The sequence below is a fragment of the Polypterus senegalus genome, chromosome 12 (assembly GCF_016835505.1).
Source record: "Polypterus senegalus isolate Bchr_013 chromosome 12, ASM1683550v1, whole genome shotgun sequence".
NCBI classification, from domain to species: domain Eukaryota; kingdom Metazoa; phylum Chordata; class Cladistia; order Polypteriformes; family Polypteridae; genus Polypterus; species Polypterus senegalus.
In genome coordinates this window covers 158256120-158272512 of record NC_053165.1, presented here as the reverse complement: position 1 = coordinate 158272512, position 16393 = coordinate 158256120, and the positions used below count along the sequence as shown (strand labels likewise).

Below are 16393 nucleotides of genomic sequence, written 5' to 3'. Positions count from 1 at the left end.
GGGGGCCTATAATGCTGTTAAGATGGTCTTGGGATGAGGTTCAGTTTGTTAAGGCACTAAATAAAAAGTGATGTTATTCAGTCCCCATTATGGTGTCATTTATGAGCCCTAACAAGTCAAATAACCCGACTGTGAGGTTTACGTATACAGCAGGACCATATTAGTAAAGCGTCTTAGGATGGAATTCATTTTGGAAAGGCGCCATATAACAGGACAGGACTCTGTCCCCCCATCTCTAATCCATTTATGAGCTCAAACAAGTTCATGAGGCTGTCTGAACTTCCCCTCAGGGTCTCAAGATGGCAGTCACTGTGGAAAGGAGCTCCACAGTTCACAAGTCGTTCCCATTATGACCGAGCTACTAGTGAGCCCACCCATGCTCACCCCCCAGAGATGCAGCAGGCTACTTGGGAACATTTAGACAGCAGGACAGAGTTAGTAAAGCGTCTCAGGTTGATGTTCACTTTGGTAAGGCACTATACAGAAATGACACAATTCTGCCCCCATCAAGTGACATTCTCTTTATCACAGTGACACTTACCCATTGACCCAACGACACTCACCCTCTAGATGTCCCTCATTTCTGTATATGTGCAGGTACATTGTAGTACTGTATTAGTAAACTGCCACAGAGTGGTGTTCACTTGGGTAAGGCGCTATATAAAATGACAGGACTCTGTCCTCATCAAGTAACATTCTGTTTATCCCCAAACAAGTTCATTGACCGGACGGTGCCCCCCCTTCACAAATATGGTAGGTGACTTATGTCTACAGCTGTATCCCAGTAGTAAAATAGTTTAAGTTGGTGTCCACTTTGGTAAGGCGCTATATAATATGACACGATTCTGTCCCCATCACGTAATGCTCCATTTATCCCTGTGTCATTTATGAGCCCAAACGGGTCCACTGACCCGGTGGTGCTGATGGTGGTCTACTTGCGTATTCAGTTGTACCCCATTAGTAAAATAGGCTGGTGTTCACTATGGTAAGGCGCTATATAAAAATGACAAGATTCTGTCCCCAACCAGTAACATTCCATTCATTCCAGTGTCACTCATGACCCCACAGGACTCCACTGACCTGACGGTGCGGACTCTTCACACACACGGCGGTCTACTTATGTACCCTATTAGTAAAGTGCCTTAGGCTGGTGTTCATTGCGAAAAGGCACTATATACAGTCGTAAAGCTCAGTCTCCATATCCAGTATATACACACACATACAGAGACCCCTGGTGCAGTGCCGGACTGCGCTCACGCTGTACGTCTGGACGTGCGCAGCCCTAGGGTGGGATTGACGCCATCTGAGGACACGTCAGTTGTAGTGCGATGAGACAAAGTGTAAAAACTGAACGTGAATAAACCAAACCAAAAGAGACTCGGCTTTATTTGCAAAATATCACATTAACAGCAAAACCTTCCGGCTGCAACAGTCCGATTGAGGGTTCCAGGTGGTCCAGTGTCTACCATCAGGGTGCAGATGAATTCTTATTTTTTCCTTCTTTACTCTCTCTACCCGGCACGTCCTGATCCTTCTCGTGAATTTGCTGAAGGTTTACGACATGTCAGGGCTGAAGGCAAAACAGACGATGACGACGGCGGCCCCTGCAGACGCGTGCCGGCCGAGGAGGGCGCCGCTAATGGCCTGCTCTTTATCAGCATTTCGACGTAATTGAATTTAACTCGCTGTTGATATCGAGAAATGTGCTGCATTCAAAATTCTCGCTCAGTGGCCTTCCCGGAACTGATGTGACGCTCCTCATCTCTCGCTCTCGTGTTTTTTTTTCCCCCTTTTTAAATTAGGTTAGGCTCTTCCAGGATGTCTATTTATAACAAACATGGCGGAGTTCAATCTACTCGGCTGCCCGGTGCCCACAATCAGGGGATTTTTTTTTTCCTCTCCCTGTAAATTTGGATTGATTTAGAAGAATAAAATGTGATGCGTTCGGGTCAGAGCCTGAAATACCTGACCTGCCACAAAACAGCCTTTATAATAAAATAAATAAAATAAAATTGAAGCTTAAAAAACGGCGCCGCCAGAAATGGGCCCGGTCCCCCGGTGGGCCTGCACTATAAACTCACAGGGGCCACCGTCGGCCTTCACAAGTTTAGAAGCTGCAGAGAGAAGCGAGCCCTGTCACTGTCACTTGCTGGCACTCTGATTACAGTCGCCTCAAAGCTGTAACCCACTCGCTCCCAAGTTTCTCCATTTAATGCGCCCTCAAGCTGGCGGCACCCTTTGCTTTCTCTCTTTAGCACACTTTGGTGTTCCTAAGCTGCACGCGCCATGACAGCCAGGGCTGCGTCTCCATTACATGTAAGCATGACGAAGAGGACAGTGCACTTCAAAAAAAAAAAGAGAGCCAAGATGGCAGACACAAAGGTGGACTCTGCCCAAATGGCTACCCCTCAATGGCTCCCAATAAAGTCCGTCTTGCCTTTTATTGGAATGATAAAAAGAGAAAGAGAAGAGAAGACGCCATCTCTGTGCCGGAAGTCACATGTCCTCCGACTTTCTGAAGTCTGTCGCTTTATATGGGGGCTCTGTAGACCACTGCATCTCGTGTTCTGTTACTTGAATTTGAGCAAAAAACACTTGGAGGGGGTGCAGCTGCAGAGCATCCAGTGGCACCTACTGCACCGTGACTTTGACAGAGCCTTTGTGGGGGTCTTAGGGGGCACCGGGTACTGCTACACAACTGGCAGCCCCAATGATAAGGGATCATAAGTGCTTGGTAAGTCTAATTAGGACCAATTAAAGCCTTTGTGGGGGTATCGGGGCTCAGATACTGGTAGTCCCTATAATGAGAGGTCATTGGTGTCTGGGAATTCTTATTAGTATCAATCAAAGCCTTTGTGGTGGTCTTAGAGGGCAACATTTACTGCTACACTACAGACAGTCCCTATAAGGAGGAGTCATAGGTGCCTGAATAGACTTTATGAGGACCAAGCAAAGCCTTTGTGGGGGTCTTCTTACATATGAATGGCCACAGAAGTAAAGTGGTACACCATACCTATGCATGCATATGTTACAAAAGGTAACTGCATATGCCCGCCTGAGCCATGACACTTAACAATCTGTGTGCCCACATCTAGCTGGGGTACACATCATAAGAGCACATGCATGACCCACCTGGCCATCCTTCCAATTACTAAGCCAGCGGCATCCATTTTAAGGTCACAGGAGGCTGGAGACCTTGCCAGGGAAATGGGGGCAAGGCAGGAGCCAACTGTGGACTTGGTGCTAACTACCATCACTTATTTATATTATAACATAAACTAAATATATATATAAAAAAAAAAAAAAAAGGGACTTGAAGTGGACAAAAATTTTATCAAAAAAAAGAAGCTGCTCAGCTTCATGCCGTTCGTATCAAGTCTCCTCAGGCTACTGCTAGATTCACACACCATTGGTGTGAAGTGCAAACTTTAAATGATCATTCACAGTTCATCTTTGCAAAATGAAAATTAGCGAGGCCAAGCTTCTTAAAATAAAATAAAACTTAAAAAAAGAGAGAGAGAGAGAGAGAAAGAAAAACCCAACAATTAAGGCAATAAAGGCGGCTTCCCGTAAACTCATTTGTGGCGAGCAACTTCAGAAAATGGAGGGCTGGATTTAGTAAGGGTGGGACGAGGGGCCGCAAGATTTTAATTTACAGTTTAAAACGTACGCGTGTTGGACTGCCTGAAAACGTTCTCTCACTTCCTTCATTTCAAAGTTGGCTTTGTGTTTAGCTGCCTTTAAAATGAGTGTGCATAGCTGATTATATACAAACTGAGAACACACAAACGTCTGCTTCAGAGAAGAAACATTTGTCATGTACGTAGAAAGAGGAGCGATGCCAATCTGTTAGTATAAAATAGCCATATACTGTATAGAAACACAGACAAATGTTAAGGCATATATATATATATATATATATATATATATATATATATATATATATATATATATATATATATATATATAATATGAACTTTATAAAAGAGTTACAATATTCATTTTCATTAAAAAAAGTGAAATCACAAAACACCATTAGAGTTTGCATCTGTTTGTTTAGAAGGCGGATGAATGAATTTGCACATGTATGAATTAATACGATTTCAGAAGTATAAAATATCCACTTGTTGATAAATTTTATATATAAAGGAGGAGAAATATCAATGCATACAGACCAGAAACATACACACAAACTTATAAAATATTGATCATCTTTATATCTAAAAGAGAAATGGCAACTACATAAAACATTTGCTAATTTAAATGAATAATTACACTCTGTTACATATAAAGAAATGGAAATAATTTCTTTGCATAAATATAAAATATTAGCTTGAATTAATGTTGATATCCTTTTATTTATAAAGAGAAATATTCACACAACATAAAAATCTGCTTATTGCAAACAGCTATTATATATATATATATATATATATATATATATACACACACATACATACACACAATATTAATTTGTCATAATCATGAGCACTGATATAAGACACTGTATAATATGAGAACATACACAGCAAAGGCACTATATAAAATAAAGTGATAGAAACACCATAAATGCGGCGGTACTGTTCATATTATAGGCACTTGTGTACTTAAACGCTATAAATGAAGAGCTACATGTCAGATGCACGTTATAGAGTCCTTTAGTGTTTTATCCCTTGTTCTATTCCATATAGCGCCTCCGCTATTCATATCTCTTCCATTTGTGTTTAAATCACTTGCTTTGAGAGGTACATAGCAAAGGCACTATATAAAAAAGAAATAAGTGATAAAATGCTATAAACAGATACACAGCAAAAAGGCACCAGATAAAATAACGCCAGAGCTAAAAATACAATAATTAAAGAGATACGCAGCAAACCTCCGTAAAAATTAAACTGATCAAACACCATAAATGAAGAGGTTCATATATATGTATCAAATAAAATAAGTTGTGTGAAAGGTATAAATGTGAGAGCTACATGGCAGAGGCGCTATATAGAGTCCTTTACTGAGTTTTATCCCTTACTCTATTTATTCTATATAGCGTCTTTGCATTACATAACTCTTCACGTATAGCCTTTAATCGCTTGCTTTAAGAGGTGGATAGCTAAGGCACGATATAAAATGACTCAAGTGATACAACATGAACAGGTCAGTCTGAAGTAACTGAAGCGCTCCGTCAAAGTTCTTTCCAGAATGACTCGACTGCAGTGGTCGTCCCCAGACCCTTCCCGGGTTCAGACCGACTTCTCTTATCTCCTATCCCTAACTGGCTTTGCAGAGGCCGTACGTGGGCACCACCATACCTGAACTCTGCCCACCCCGACGGACTTGCAGCGCACTCCGGTGGTCGTCTCTCACCAGCTTTCACGTGTCACCCGAGTGTTAAGCCCGAGCAGCCGGTGCCGCGTCCTCTCTGCCTGCACCCTTGCCCCTGCGCGCGCGCACTAATTGCGGACTCTTCATCAGTTCCACTCTAAAGTTAATGTCGTCTGTTCTCAGCACCCCCTTAAAAGGTCTCCTAAAACTCCTGGAGGACTTGGATCTAAAACCCCATAAAAGGAGGCTAGCGGGCTGTTTTCAGGGAAGAGGGGGGTGGTCACTTGAAAGCGGATTGAGGCTGTTAACAAAGTCATAAAACAAACCGCAGAGCTGAGCGGCGGCGGGTCTCCTTTTCCCAATCCCGTTTTTTTTTTCTTAAACCAAACGTCGTTCTGCACAGAAGAGTAACAAGAGTTTAAGAAGGCTCTTTGTATAAGAAAAGTCACTTTTTAAGCAGATTATCTAAAGAATGCAGTTCAGGTTACACTCTTGGATGATCTCAAACGCACATACCTGTGTTTTACTTTTAATTTAGCAAAGTTAAAGAAAGGAAAAAAGCCTGCAGGGAAAACAAAAGCTAAAAGTTTTCTTTTACCTTTATCCGTTGAATAAATGTTGATTTTTATATTTGGTCTGAATTGTCCTCTTGCAGTATTTTTTTTTTTTTATTCTTTTAATTTTAGCAACTAATCCTCCAACTGCCACCTCCCCCCTTTCTGCTCCCCCTTCATCCTCCCGGGTGCTTCAGCCTTTGACTCCTCTTCTGTCTGGAATTACAGTCCAAGAGACAAGTTGTCCTGATCTCAGCGGAGGCGCCCGCAGTGTCACCCCGCCTCTGAGTATGAGCTCAACTCAAAAGAAGGGAAATCCTATTTAAAACAAAAGGCGCCTCCCATTGTGAAGTGACTGCGTCGTCAGGCTCGGCCCCGGCAATTACTGTGACGGAGAAGGAAGGCGCGAGGGAGGAGCGAAGCCCGCACAGCTCCGAGTAGACGAGCGCCACATTCTACCGGCGAGATCGCGTGCGGCACTGCCTTACCGTCCGTGCAATCCGACTTGTGTGCTTCTGTACATGTGAACGTGTCACGAGTGACGAGGAACGGCTGGGGCACCGTGTCAGCCAATGCGCGGTCGGTGGGGGGCGCTGTACAAAACTGAGGCGTAAATGCGGCTATGACGCCTAACCTACCGATTTAGTTATCTTCACCTTAAATTGGATAAGAATTTGTTTAACATAACCGTGGAGGAAATGTGTTCGGGTATTTAGATGGCTGATAAAAGCCATTGGACCTTTGTGCACCCGTCCCGGCTGTTCATTGGCACTTTATTGGCATGAGTGGTTGAGCTACTGCATGACAAACAGCCGTTTCGATCTGGGAATTAGGGTTCTTGGCACATGAAGTTGGTTCTTTGGGCTGAGAAAGGGTTCCAAATATGAGGACAAAACAGAAATCTTTAATGGTTAGTTGGCTAAAACAGGAGGATAGATAGATAGATAGATAGATAGATAGATAGATAGATAGATAGATAGATAGATAGATAGATGTGAAAGGCACTATATAATAAAGTATTTTGATCTGTCAGTGCCCAAATGAAGCTCCATCTCACCCCACACTGGTCTCTCTCTGTTTAATGCTAGTGTTGCATCCTGAATTTTTCCATGCCCAGTCATCCCCATTAAATGCCAACAAAGCCCTCCATCCCATTGAGCCATATGGTAACAGAGACTGGCAAATTTACGCAAAAGCCACAAGATTTCTCACACCCCTTTACACTCACAAATACCTTGACTCATTGTTTTGTATTTGGTGCATGCCACAAGACGTGGCACTTAAGTCATAGTAGAATGAATCAGTAAGGTGGCAGGACACTGTGGCTCTGGGATTCCTTCTTGGAATTGCTCGAATTATGGCTGAGCGTTTTTCCTTCACTTTCCCTAAATGACAAGATCAAAAATGTGAAGACAAGCTTTGGAGTGCACTTTTTAGAGATCTGGGGTCAGTGACTGGATACCCCAGGGACATCTGTCTGTGTGTGGACACTACAGCTCAGGGACAAGACACTCGTTTAGAATGAAAATTGACACAGTGATGGGCACTGGAAAATGAAAGATGCCTATTGATTTAGAGAAAAAGCACTCCAGTAGATTTTGTTCTGTAGACACAGACACAGATAAGGTACATATACGTGAAAAGGCACTATATGATAAACAGCTAGCAAGATAGATAGATAGATAGATAGATAGATAGATAGATAGATAAATATAGAAGTGAAAGGCACTATATGATAGATGTGAAAGGCACTATATAATAGAAAGAAATGAAAGGCACTATATAATAGATAGATAGATGTGAAAGGCACTATATGATAGATAGGTAGATGTGAAAGGCTATACAAGAGATAGATATGAAAGGCACTATATAACAGATAGACAGATAATACTCTATTTGTCCCCAATGGGAAATTAAAACTTTTCAGAAGTTCACAAATCTTTAATTTATTATGCCCACTTCTATAGTGAGGACAGTCCAAAGAGCTTGACTGGTACACTGCGTCTGTGTCCATCTTCCTAAAAATTCGAACCCTGCTAAGCTGAATGACTGGGGGTCCCACAAGTACCTCATCCATCCTGTGCCCATCTCGGTGGTGTAGTAGTAGTAACGCTGGTATTGTCAGGTGCACAGAGTGATTCACACCTGAATGCCCGATGCTTGCTTGGAGAGGCTCCAGCTTCCCTGTATCCCTGCTTAGGATAAAGAGGGTCTAAAAGTGGGTGGGTGGATGTCAGTGGCAAGGCAGGAAGTAAACTTGGAGGAGATGCCAGGCCATGACAAGAGCCCCAAGTAGAGTATGCAGACACATTCAGACACACACAGAGTAAACATGCCGATCTGACTGACATGCGGGAGGTAAACTGAAACCCCCAGAGCAGATGCGACATGGACACAGGTAGAGCGCACAAGCTGTACACAGAGAACTGAAGCCAGTCTCCTCCATGATAATCCTTGCACCATTGTGCTGACTTTAATTTTATATCCTGTAGCTCCTTTCCACAGTGAACACTGTCATATCATGGAGATGTATATTGTCACGGCCAGCAGAATTTGTCACACACGCAAACTGATATTTAGTGTAGCACCTTGTCACAGTATTTCACACATACACCAGAGCCATTTCTTAATTTCTAACAGTCGGAGGACTTAAAAGTGAAGTCATTTGCTGAGGGCAAAGGACATTTACATGACACCTTGAGTCGTTAACACCCACCACCTCATTACCCTGAAGTGGATTTAGTGGATTTGAAAAAGCCATGTCATGTGATCTTTAAATAATATTTCCCAAAACAGCTTAATTATGTTCAGAATCGTGCAGTGCCACGGGGGCACCAACTCAGCACAAGCTCATTTCACACAAACTGGGGCCAGTTAATCTAACAAGCATGTCTTTGGAGATGAGGAGTATCTGTACCCACAAGGAGAACAAGCAAAGTTCACAGAGATCTTGGAAATTCAAACCCCTAACCACTGTGCCAGCGTACTGTCTGGCATGTCTAGTACGCACTGTGCCACTGTGCTGAATTATTATTTGAAATAATAATTGCATTTCCAATTGGAAGCACAGGTGAAGTGACTTGCTTGTCAGAAGTTGGATTTGAACCCACAACCTCAGAGTTTAAAGTACAGTGCCCTAACCTCTGCGCCACACTACCTACTTATATAGGACCAGTGATTCTTTCTACCTGGTAAGATAGGAAAGTTTTGATGAGTCGCTTAATGTCACAGCAGCGGATGCTGAATCACAGCCTTGGGATTTCCAGTCCAGTGCCATATCGGCTAGGCCACAGTGTTCAGAGTTACACGGGTGCCAGGACTTGTACGCTGGCTTAATGAATGAACGCTTGGCTGCGTAAAGCCTTGAAGCCGAGGCCTCTCTATTCTTGTCCGAAGCAGAACCTCACTAAGGTAGCGTGCTCAGCTGCTGCACTAGGAGATTTACGGTAATTTTTTTTCTTCTTCTTACTCTGCCCTTCATTTTACAGCCTGCCTCCTGATGCCGCACTGTATATAGACAACCAGACCAAAACAGTAGCTTACAACCAAGCGAGCGGACGGCCACTCCCTGTTGTAACAGCAGCCGCCGACGTCATACATTCTTTACACTGTCATCAAAGACACGAGCGCGTCGCCTGGCAACCGGGAAACACACAGGCACACACACACCCGCCAGCAGCCTTAACTCCTTCAGCGCTGGATCCGCTACAGCGGCGGCAGGCCGCCTTTTCGTGACATCGAGTGAAGAGTGCAGAGAGGGTTGAAGGGGCGATCTGCCCAATGGGGACTAGAGTAAACAATCAAACAAATACAAAAAAAAAAATAAAATAAAAGAGACTGCAGCTTCTAAACGGCTGGAAGGGACAACAAAACATCGCACAGGCAGGAGGGGTCTACCGTTTCATCGGCGTAGCCCAGACCCCTGGAGGAAAGCCAAAGCGGACTTCTCAAACCAAAACTTAGGCAAACATTAGGAAAGCGCGCAAACTCCAACCTGTATGGGCAGTAGTGGGACTGGGTGAGGGGGTGAGGGCAACCATTAAGCACCATCTTGTGCAGTGTTCACTGCTGTTAATTCAGATTGCACTATAAATGACCATAGAAATGATACATTGAAGAATTCATTCACCCATTTGTTTATTTTAGTGCAGGGCTGTTCATTCATTCATTTTCAAGTGGCCATTTTCCAGTATTGGGCTATGGGATATTTCATTCAATCATTCATTTCTCAAACCTGATTTTTTTAGACAGACAGGGCCATGGGGGGCATACATATTACTCATTCATTCATTTTGTAGACCAACTTAATTTAGCAATGGGCTTTGGAGGCAATGCATTCGCCCATTCATGTTTCAAATTTGGTTATGTCAATGCGGGTCATGGGGCAACTCATTCATTTTTCAGACCTGTTTATTTTAGTACACAGTGTTTGGGGGTGATGCGTTCATTCATTCATTTTTCAATTTTAGTATGAAGTTATGGGGGGGTAATTGGTGTTTTCATTCTTTCATTTTTTAGACCTGCGTATTTTAGTGCAGGGACTTTAGAAGTAATGAGTTCATTTATTCATTCATGTATTTATTGAAGTAATCATTCATTTCTTTTCAAACCAGTCATGGAGGCAATGCGTACATTCATTCCTTTATTCGTATATTTTCATACTTGGTTCAATCCAACGCTGGGGGGAATGATTCCATTCATTCATTTTCCAAACCATACTTCCGTGCAGGGTCAGGTGAGGATTCATTTATTCATTCACTCACTCATTTTCAGACTTGCTTATTTCAGTGCAGGGTCAAGTGGTAATTCATTCATTTTTCAAATATTTCTTTTTCAGTACAGGGTTATGGGGTAATCAGCTTATCCAATCGTTCATTTTTTCAAACCTGCTTACTTCAGTGCAGTGTAATCGGAGGGGGAAGTCAATTCATGCATTCATTTATTGAAGTAATCACTCATTCCTTTTGCAAACCACTTTATTTTAGGACAGGGCCATGGAAGCAAATACCTTCATTTATTTTTCAGAATTGGTTATCTTAATGCAAAACATGAGTTATTTCATCCATTCATTTTCTAGCCTGCAGGGTCATAGTGTAGTTCATTCATTCATATTTCAAATCTGCCTATGTTGTTGTAGTTGTTCATTTATTTTTCAGACCTGCTTATTGTAATACAGTGTCATGGCAGTGATCCATTCATTCCTTCTTCAGGTCTGTTCACTCCACTGCAGGGTCATAGGGGTTTCATCCATTCATCGACTGTCCTATTTCTATGCGAGGTCATTGGCCGACTACTGTAAAATCTTCATGTAATTAATGATCAGAGTGTAACCTGCCAAAGCCTCCCACTGTCCAATCTGTAGACCCACTTTGTGATCCGACAGGAGATGAGCGAGCGCCCCCCAACCCCCCCGACTGAGGAGATGAGTCAGCGGCACTCATTCGCTATCAGGCCCTCATCTTATGGCCTGTGACTTCACTTCTGCCATTCACCGGAAACCGAGCAGCTAAGCAAACCTCCTACCACAAGAGCAAGAAAAGCTGAGTGTACACAAAATCAGAAAGAGAACTGAAAAGAAATAAAAAGGTGAATCTGTGAGTGAAGAAGGGGCGCGCTGAACCCACTCCTCTGAACGTCTCCATGCCTCCCCTGCTTTGGCCGAGGCCCGTTGTGAACTGCCATCCCAGCTACGTTCATCAGCCGCACTTCCTGGCTCCATTTATTTATTTATGAGGGTGACGTGGGTGTGGGCTGCAAGCTTTGTTCTCGTCTTCCTAGAAGTTCCCTGATCACCCAGCCCTGCACCACGTATTCCATTACAAGGTCACAGGTGTAGGATGCCAGGGCCCACACGTGCAGTACTGGCATGAAGAAGGGCATGGATGGGAGTTCCAGTACATTGCAGGGCACACTCATATCTGGTCAATGTCGGGTCACCACCAGCTACTGAGAAAGTGCTTCAGACACCATCAGAGCACACAAGGTCACCACACTGACAGACCTCAAGCAGCACCATTATAATGGCTGGCACAGTGGTCAACACCTCCATCCACCCACATCAGGAGTTAGTACAGCGTCATCCCGTATCCAAATCCCATGTTATCTGCACTGCGCCTGCATGCTCTCCCCGTGTCCGTGTGGGGATCCCTCAAAGATGTGTGTGGTGGGCACCTATGCGCTGGCCCTGTTTGGGTGGGTCATTCAGTGCACTTGCCTCCCAGTCCAGGGTTGGTTCCTGCCTTTCTCCACCCCCCCTAAACCCCCCAACCCCTCTTGAAGAGTGCATCACGGACTCCAGATGACTCTGCGGTGAGCCCTCCTTCTCGTCCCCAGTGGTTGTGGTTGACAGACAGGCTTTCAGGCAGCCCTCTCGGAGCTCGAGTTCCTGCAAATGGACACATCATCTCTGCTCCTCTTTCTTTCTTTTCTTTTCTCTCCCGAGCTTTCCCAGCAACTTATTTTGCACACATAATTGCTTTTTATTGAGGGAAGGGCAAAGGTGAGGAAGGCAGGAGTGATGTTGTGCAACAGACATCACTGAGGATTCTCCAGCCATTTGTTCTTTGAAGTTTATCACAGTGGGTTTGTGATCCACTCAGGACTGGCAACTGTGGATGTTGGAGGGGGTTTAGAGAATCAACTAGTGAACCTGGGGGCAGACGTGGGGGATTGTCCGGGGATGGCAGAGGTGTGGCATCATCTTGCGGATGGCAAAAGTGTGCCATTGTCCCAGGGATGGCAGAGGTTGGGCATCATCCAGGGATGGCAGAGGTGCAGCATTGTCCACGAATGGTAGAGGTGGAGCATCATATCAGGGATGGTAGAGGTGGGGGATCATCCTGGGTATAGCAGCGGTCTACCCCATCCAGGCTGTGCCCAAATCCAGATCTGTATTCCATGGCCTCTTCCTCCTTCCTGTGTCATAAACGTAACAATCGATTGGGAGGCCCATCACTGTGGCCAGTCATGGGGTGCAGCGCTTTAATGTATAACTCATTTGACAGAACAGTTATGAAACACTGGAGGAAAATGCAGAGTTACTTCAGGTCAAAAGATTTTGTGGGACAAAGCATGGTGGGCTGCCGTAGTTAAGACCACTTTGACTGGAGGGACTCCTGCGTGTCCCTTCTGAAGGAGTCCACTGATTGATTATTTCAGGTGGGGACCCTGGATTGTGCACAACACGGAGGACTAGGGGTGTGAGATAAACAGGCTTTTAAATCACATGATCTGTCCTTTTTTTGTTATGATTGGTGTATTTTATATTTATTTTTTTGGACTTTAATGCAACTAAGCTGAATGCTCTGTTTTTCTCCATCATTATTCCAGAGAGGCCCGTCATTTTGCATCCTCACATGCACTTTCCGCCTTATCCGAGTTTGGATCGATTTCACGTGTGTTCTAGATTCTCACTACGATTCTCTGACTTACTTTCTGGCTTACGACTTTTGATTTTTGTTTCACATTTCTGGCTTGTGTCTCTGCTATCGGCCCTCCATGTGTGTTTGACATCCCATCATTTTCTGAATCCTTTATTTAAAATGTTGTCACTGCTAAGGCAGAACACTCTGCTCACTCGACTGCCCCACCCCTGAACGATGATAGGACAATGGCAAATAGGCCACACACCCTCCTACCCTCAAAGAGGGCACAAGGGGCAGGCTTCTAAATGAGACCTTCTGTTTCAGACACACCCCCATTTTGAGATACTGACATGTCTCCTCAGAGAACAAATAGAAAATAATTCAACTGAGTGGCTGAGATAAACCATAAAGCAAATGTGACAGCCTTCAAGGGTTAACACGGCAAAAAAATAAATAAACAAAACTGCAATTAAAGTTTACAGGATTACAATTCCATATCAAACGTTTATTTCTTTCTCCAGTGGTTTTACAAAACATATGCTTTTATTTTATATAGCACCTTTTATAGTCAGCGATGTCAGCCCCAGTAATCTTTATGAATGGACCAGCTGTGCTACCCACCTAAGATGAGCTGACATAAAATAATCAGCATAGGCCTCAGCGTCAACATTACAGCGCACCAGCAACGCGTATGTGATGTGTTATATGCCATTTGGCATGGGGTTTGTAAAAGCAATGTTAATATCTGTGATGCACCATCTGATGAAATTACAAATGCAATGCATGTTATTACTACAAATGTTTGTGATGTGCCAGGACGGACACACTGGAACAGACACACTGGCACACAGACACTTACCATTTTATTAAGGTGGTAAGTGATTACATAGAATACGGAAGATGGGCTGAGAAGACTTTACTTTTCTTTGCATTATTTCCCTTATTCTTGCATATTTGGCCCTCCACTTTCTATTCTATTTGCCACTCACTGGCTGCACTGGGCATGTAAAGCAGACAGGCACCCCGGCTTCCCTTTAAACCATATGGGTAGTCCACTGAGCCAAAAACACTTCCCACTTTGACACACAGATGATACCGAGCTGTTGTGACAGAGCGGAGTTCAGAGTTCAGATTCAGATTACACAACCCTGCTCTGTATAAAGCGGGTTCAGATTTATCTGTCTTATAGTGCCTTTCACTTCTATCATCTAGTGCCTTTTATATCTATAATATAGTGCCTTTCACATCTATCTGTTATATAGTGCCTTTCATATCTATTATATAGTGCCTTTCATATCTATCTATCTATCACATAGTGCCTTTCATATCTTATCTATTTATCATATAGTGCCTTTCACATCTATCTGTTATATAGTGCCTTTCATGTCTATCTAGTATATAGCGCCATTCACATCTCTCTTTCTTCTCTATTATGTAGCACCACTCACATCTATCTGTCTTATAGTGCCTTTCATATCTTTCTATCTATCTATCAATCATACAGTGCCTTTCATATCTATCTATCATATAGTGCCTTTCATATCTATTTATATATAATCTAGTGCCTTTCATGTCTATCTATTATATAGTGCCATTCACATCTCTCTCTGTCTATTATATAGTGCCCTATCTCTCTCTCTTGCTCTATCTGTCTATCTAATCTGATGCCCATGCAGGGGAACATGAAATGAATGTTTGCCCCGACAGCCTCATTAAGCCCATCTAGTGCTGTTGGACCCCGCCATCTGCTGTTGTGATTTTATGTGGGTTCCTCTTTTTTCAGACTTGGCTCCACCATTCCAGTTTGCACTTTTCCTGCCTTTAAAACGTCTTCTCTCTGTTACATGGAGGAAGCCGCTATACAGGGTCAGTTAAGTCGAACCGAGGGTGGCTAAGCAGGCTCTGCACGGCGTTTACTACTCGTAACATGATTTTTACAAAGGCTTAGCAAGACAAGTAATAAAAAAGTTTCCCTCTACGCACTTACGTTAGGGTTTTATTTACTTTTTTTTTTTTTTGTAAAATTGTCTTAAAGGCTGGGCGGAAATCCATCTTAGTTATTCGTTTGCATACAGCTGTTTAAATTTCTGCTTCTGGTTATATGAGAGAAAAAAAAGACACCAAAGAACAAAGCATACCTTATTATAGAAAAGTGAGCTCATATGTGGAAGCTCCATGTGTGGAGAGAGAGAGAGAGAGAGAGAGAAGTTTGGTTGCCATGGCAGCAGGATCTAATTATACAACCACCCCAAACAGGAAATGGGCCTTGCCCTGGCGCGGAATGCCACTCCGCCAACCCAAACTTCCCCCCCTTCCCAAACGCCCTCCTCCACCTTCCCCCCCTCCCTGCACTTTTGCATCTGTCTGCAGCAGGAGGAGGAGGAGGAGAGAAATGGAAAACCCAGGGAATTCCTCACTCTGTGTCTCCGCTTTGTGTACACCAATGCCAGCCTTTGCTATGCTTGGGAATGAAACATTGGGCAGATGAGTAAAAGGGGGTGCCGTACCAATATGAAGTGGGTCAAGTAGTATTGGGAGCTCCTAGAGAAGGAATCAAATGTGTCACCAGCGGCTACCCCTCCTGCACTTCAGAGGAGAGTCACCCACCTGAAGCTAAGGCAGAGAGCTCTGATGGGAGACCCTCTAAGAGAAGTCTGAGCTGCTGCCGGAAGAGTTGTTAGTGAGGCCAGCAGGGGGTGCTTACCCCGTGGTTCGTGTGTGGATCCCTGTGCCCCAGTGCAGTGACATAGAAGGACACTGTGCTATAAAAATAGCGAAGACCCAATAAAATGGAGGTGCTGGTTCTTGTGTTCGGGAATGTCCCCTGGACACCCTTTAAAGATTAGAGTGCTTCCAGTTGTCCTGACAAAACTGTCCACTACATAACAAGTGGCTCCCCATTGTCTATGTAAAGCTCTTTGAGTAGCAAAAAATTAAGTAATTAATTAATGAATTAATACTTTGTATGCAAAAAGGAAGTAAAAGTCAGTGTGGCCCTCTAGTGGCCAAGATTCCTACCGCAGATGCTTGACAACTACCAGCGTACAAAGCATCTTAGAATCGCCTTCAACAAGTAAAGGCGCTTTATGAGGTTTGATTGTTAATTTGTCCTTTTTTATGGTTTAACTGCATGAGTGTTTCCATAATCTGAGTTGGGGC

At 43.7% G+C, this 16393-nt stretch overlaps 1 long non-coding RNA gene across 1 annotated transcript in view; it reads right to left on the bottom strand.

The window, feature by feature from the left end:
- LOC120540018 overlaps positions 1-6199 on the bottom strand; it is a 34833-nt gene extending 28634 nt beyond the window's left edge. Inside the window, exon 1 of the long non-coding RNA XR_005635740.1 lies at positions 5915-6199. This is a non-coding gene — a long non-coding RNA (uncharacterized LOC120540018). The remainder of the gene's footprint in view (positions 1-5914) is intronic.
- Between the last annotated feature and the right edge of the window lie 10194 nt (positions 6200-16393).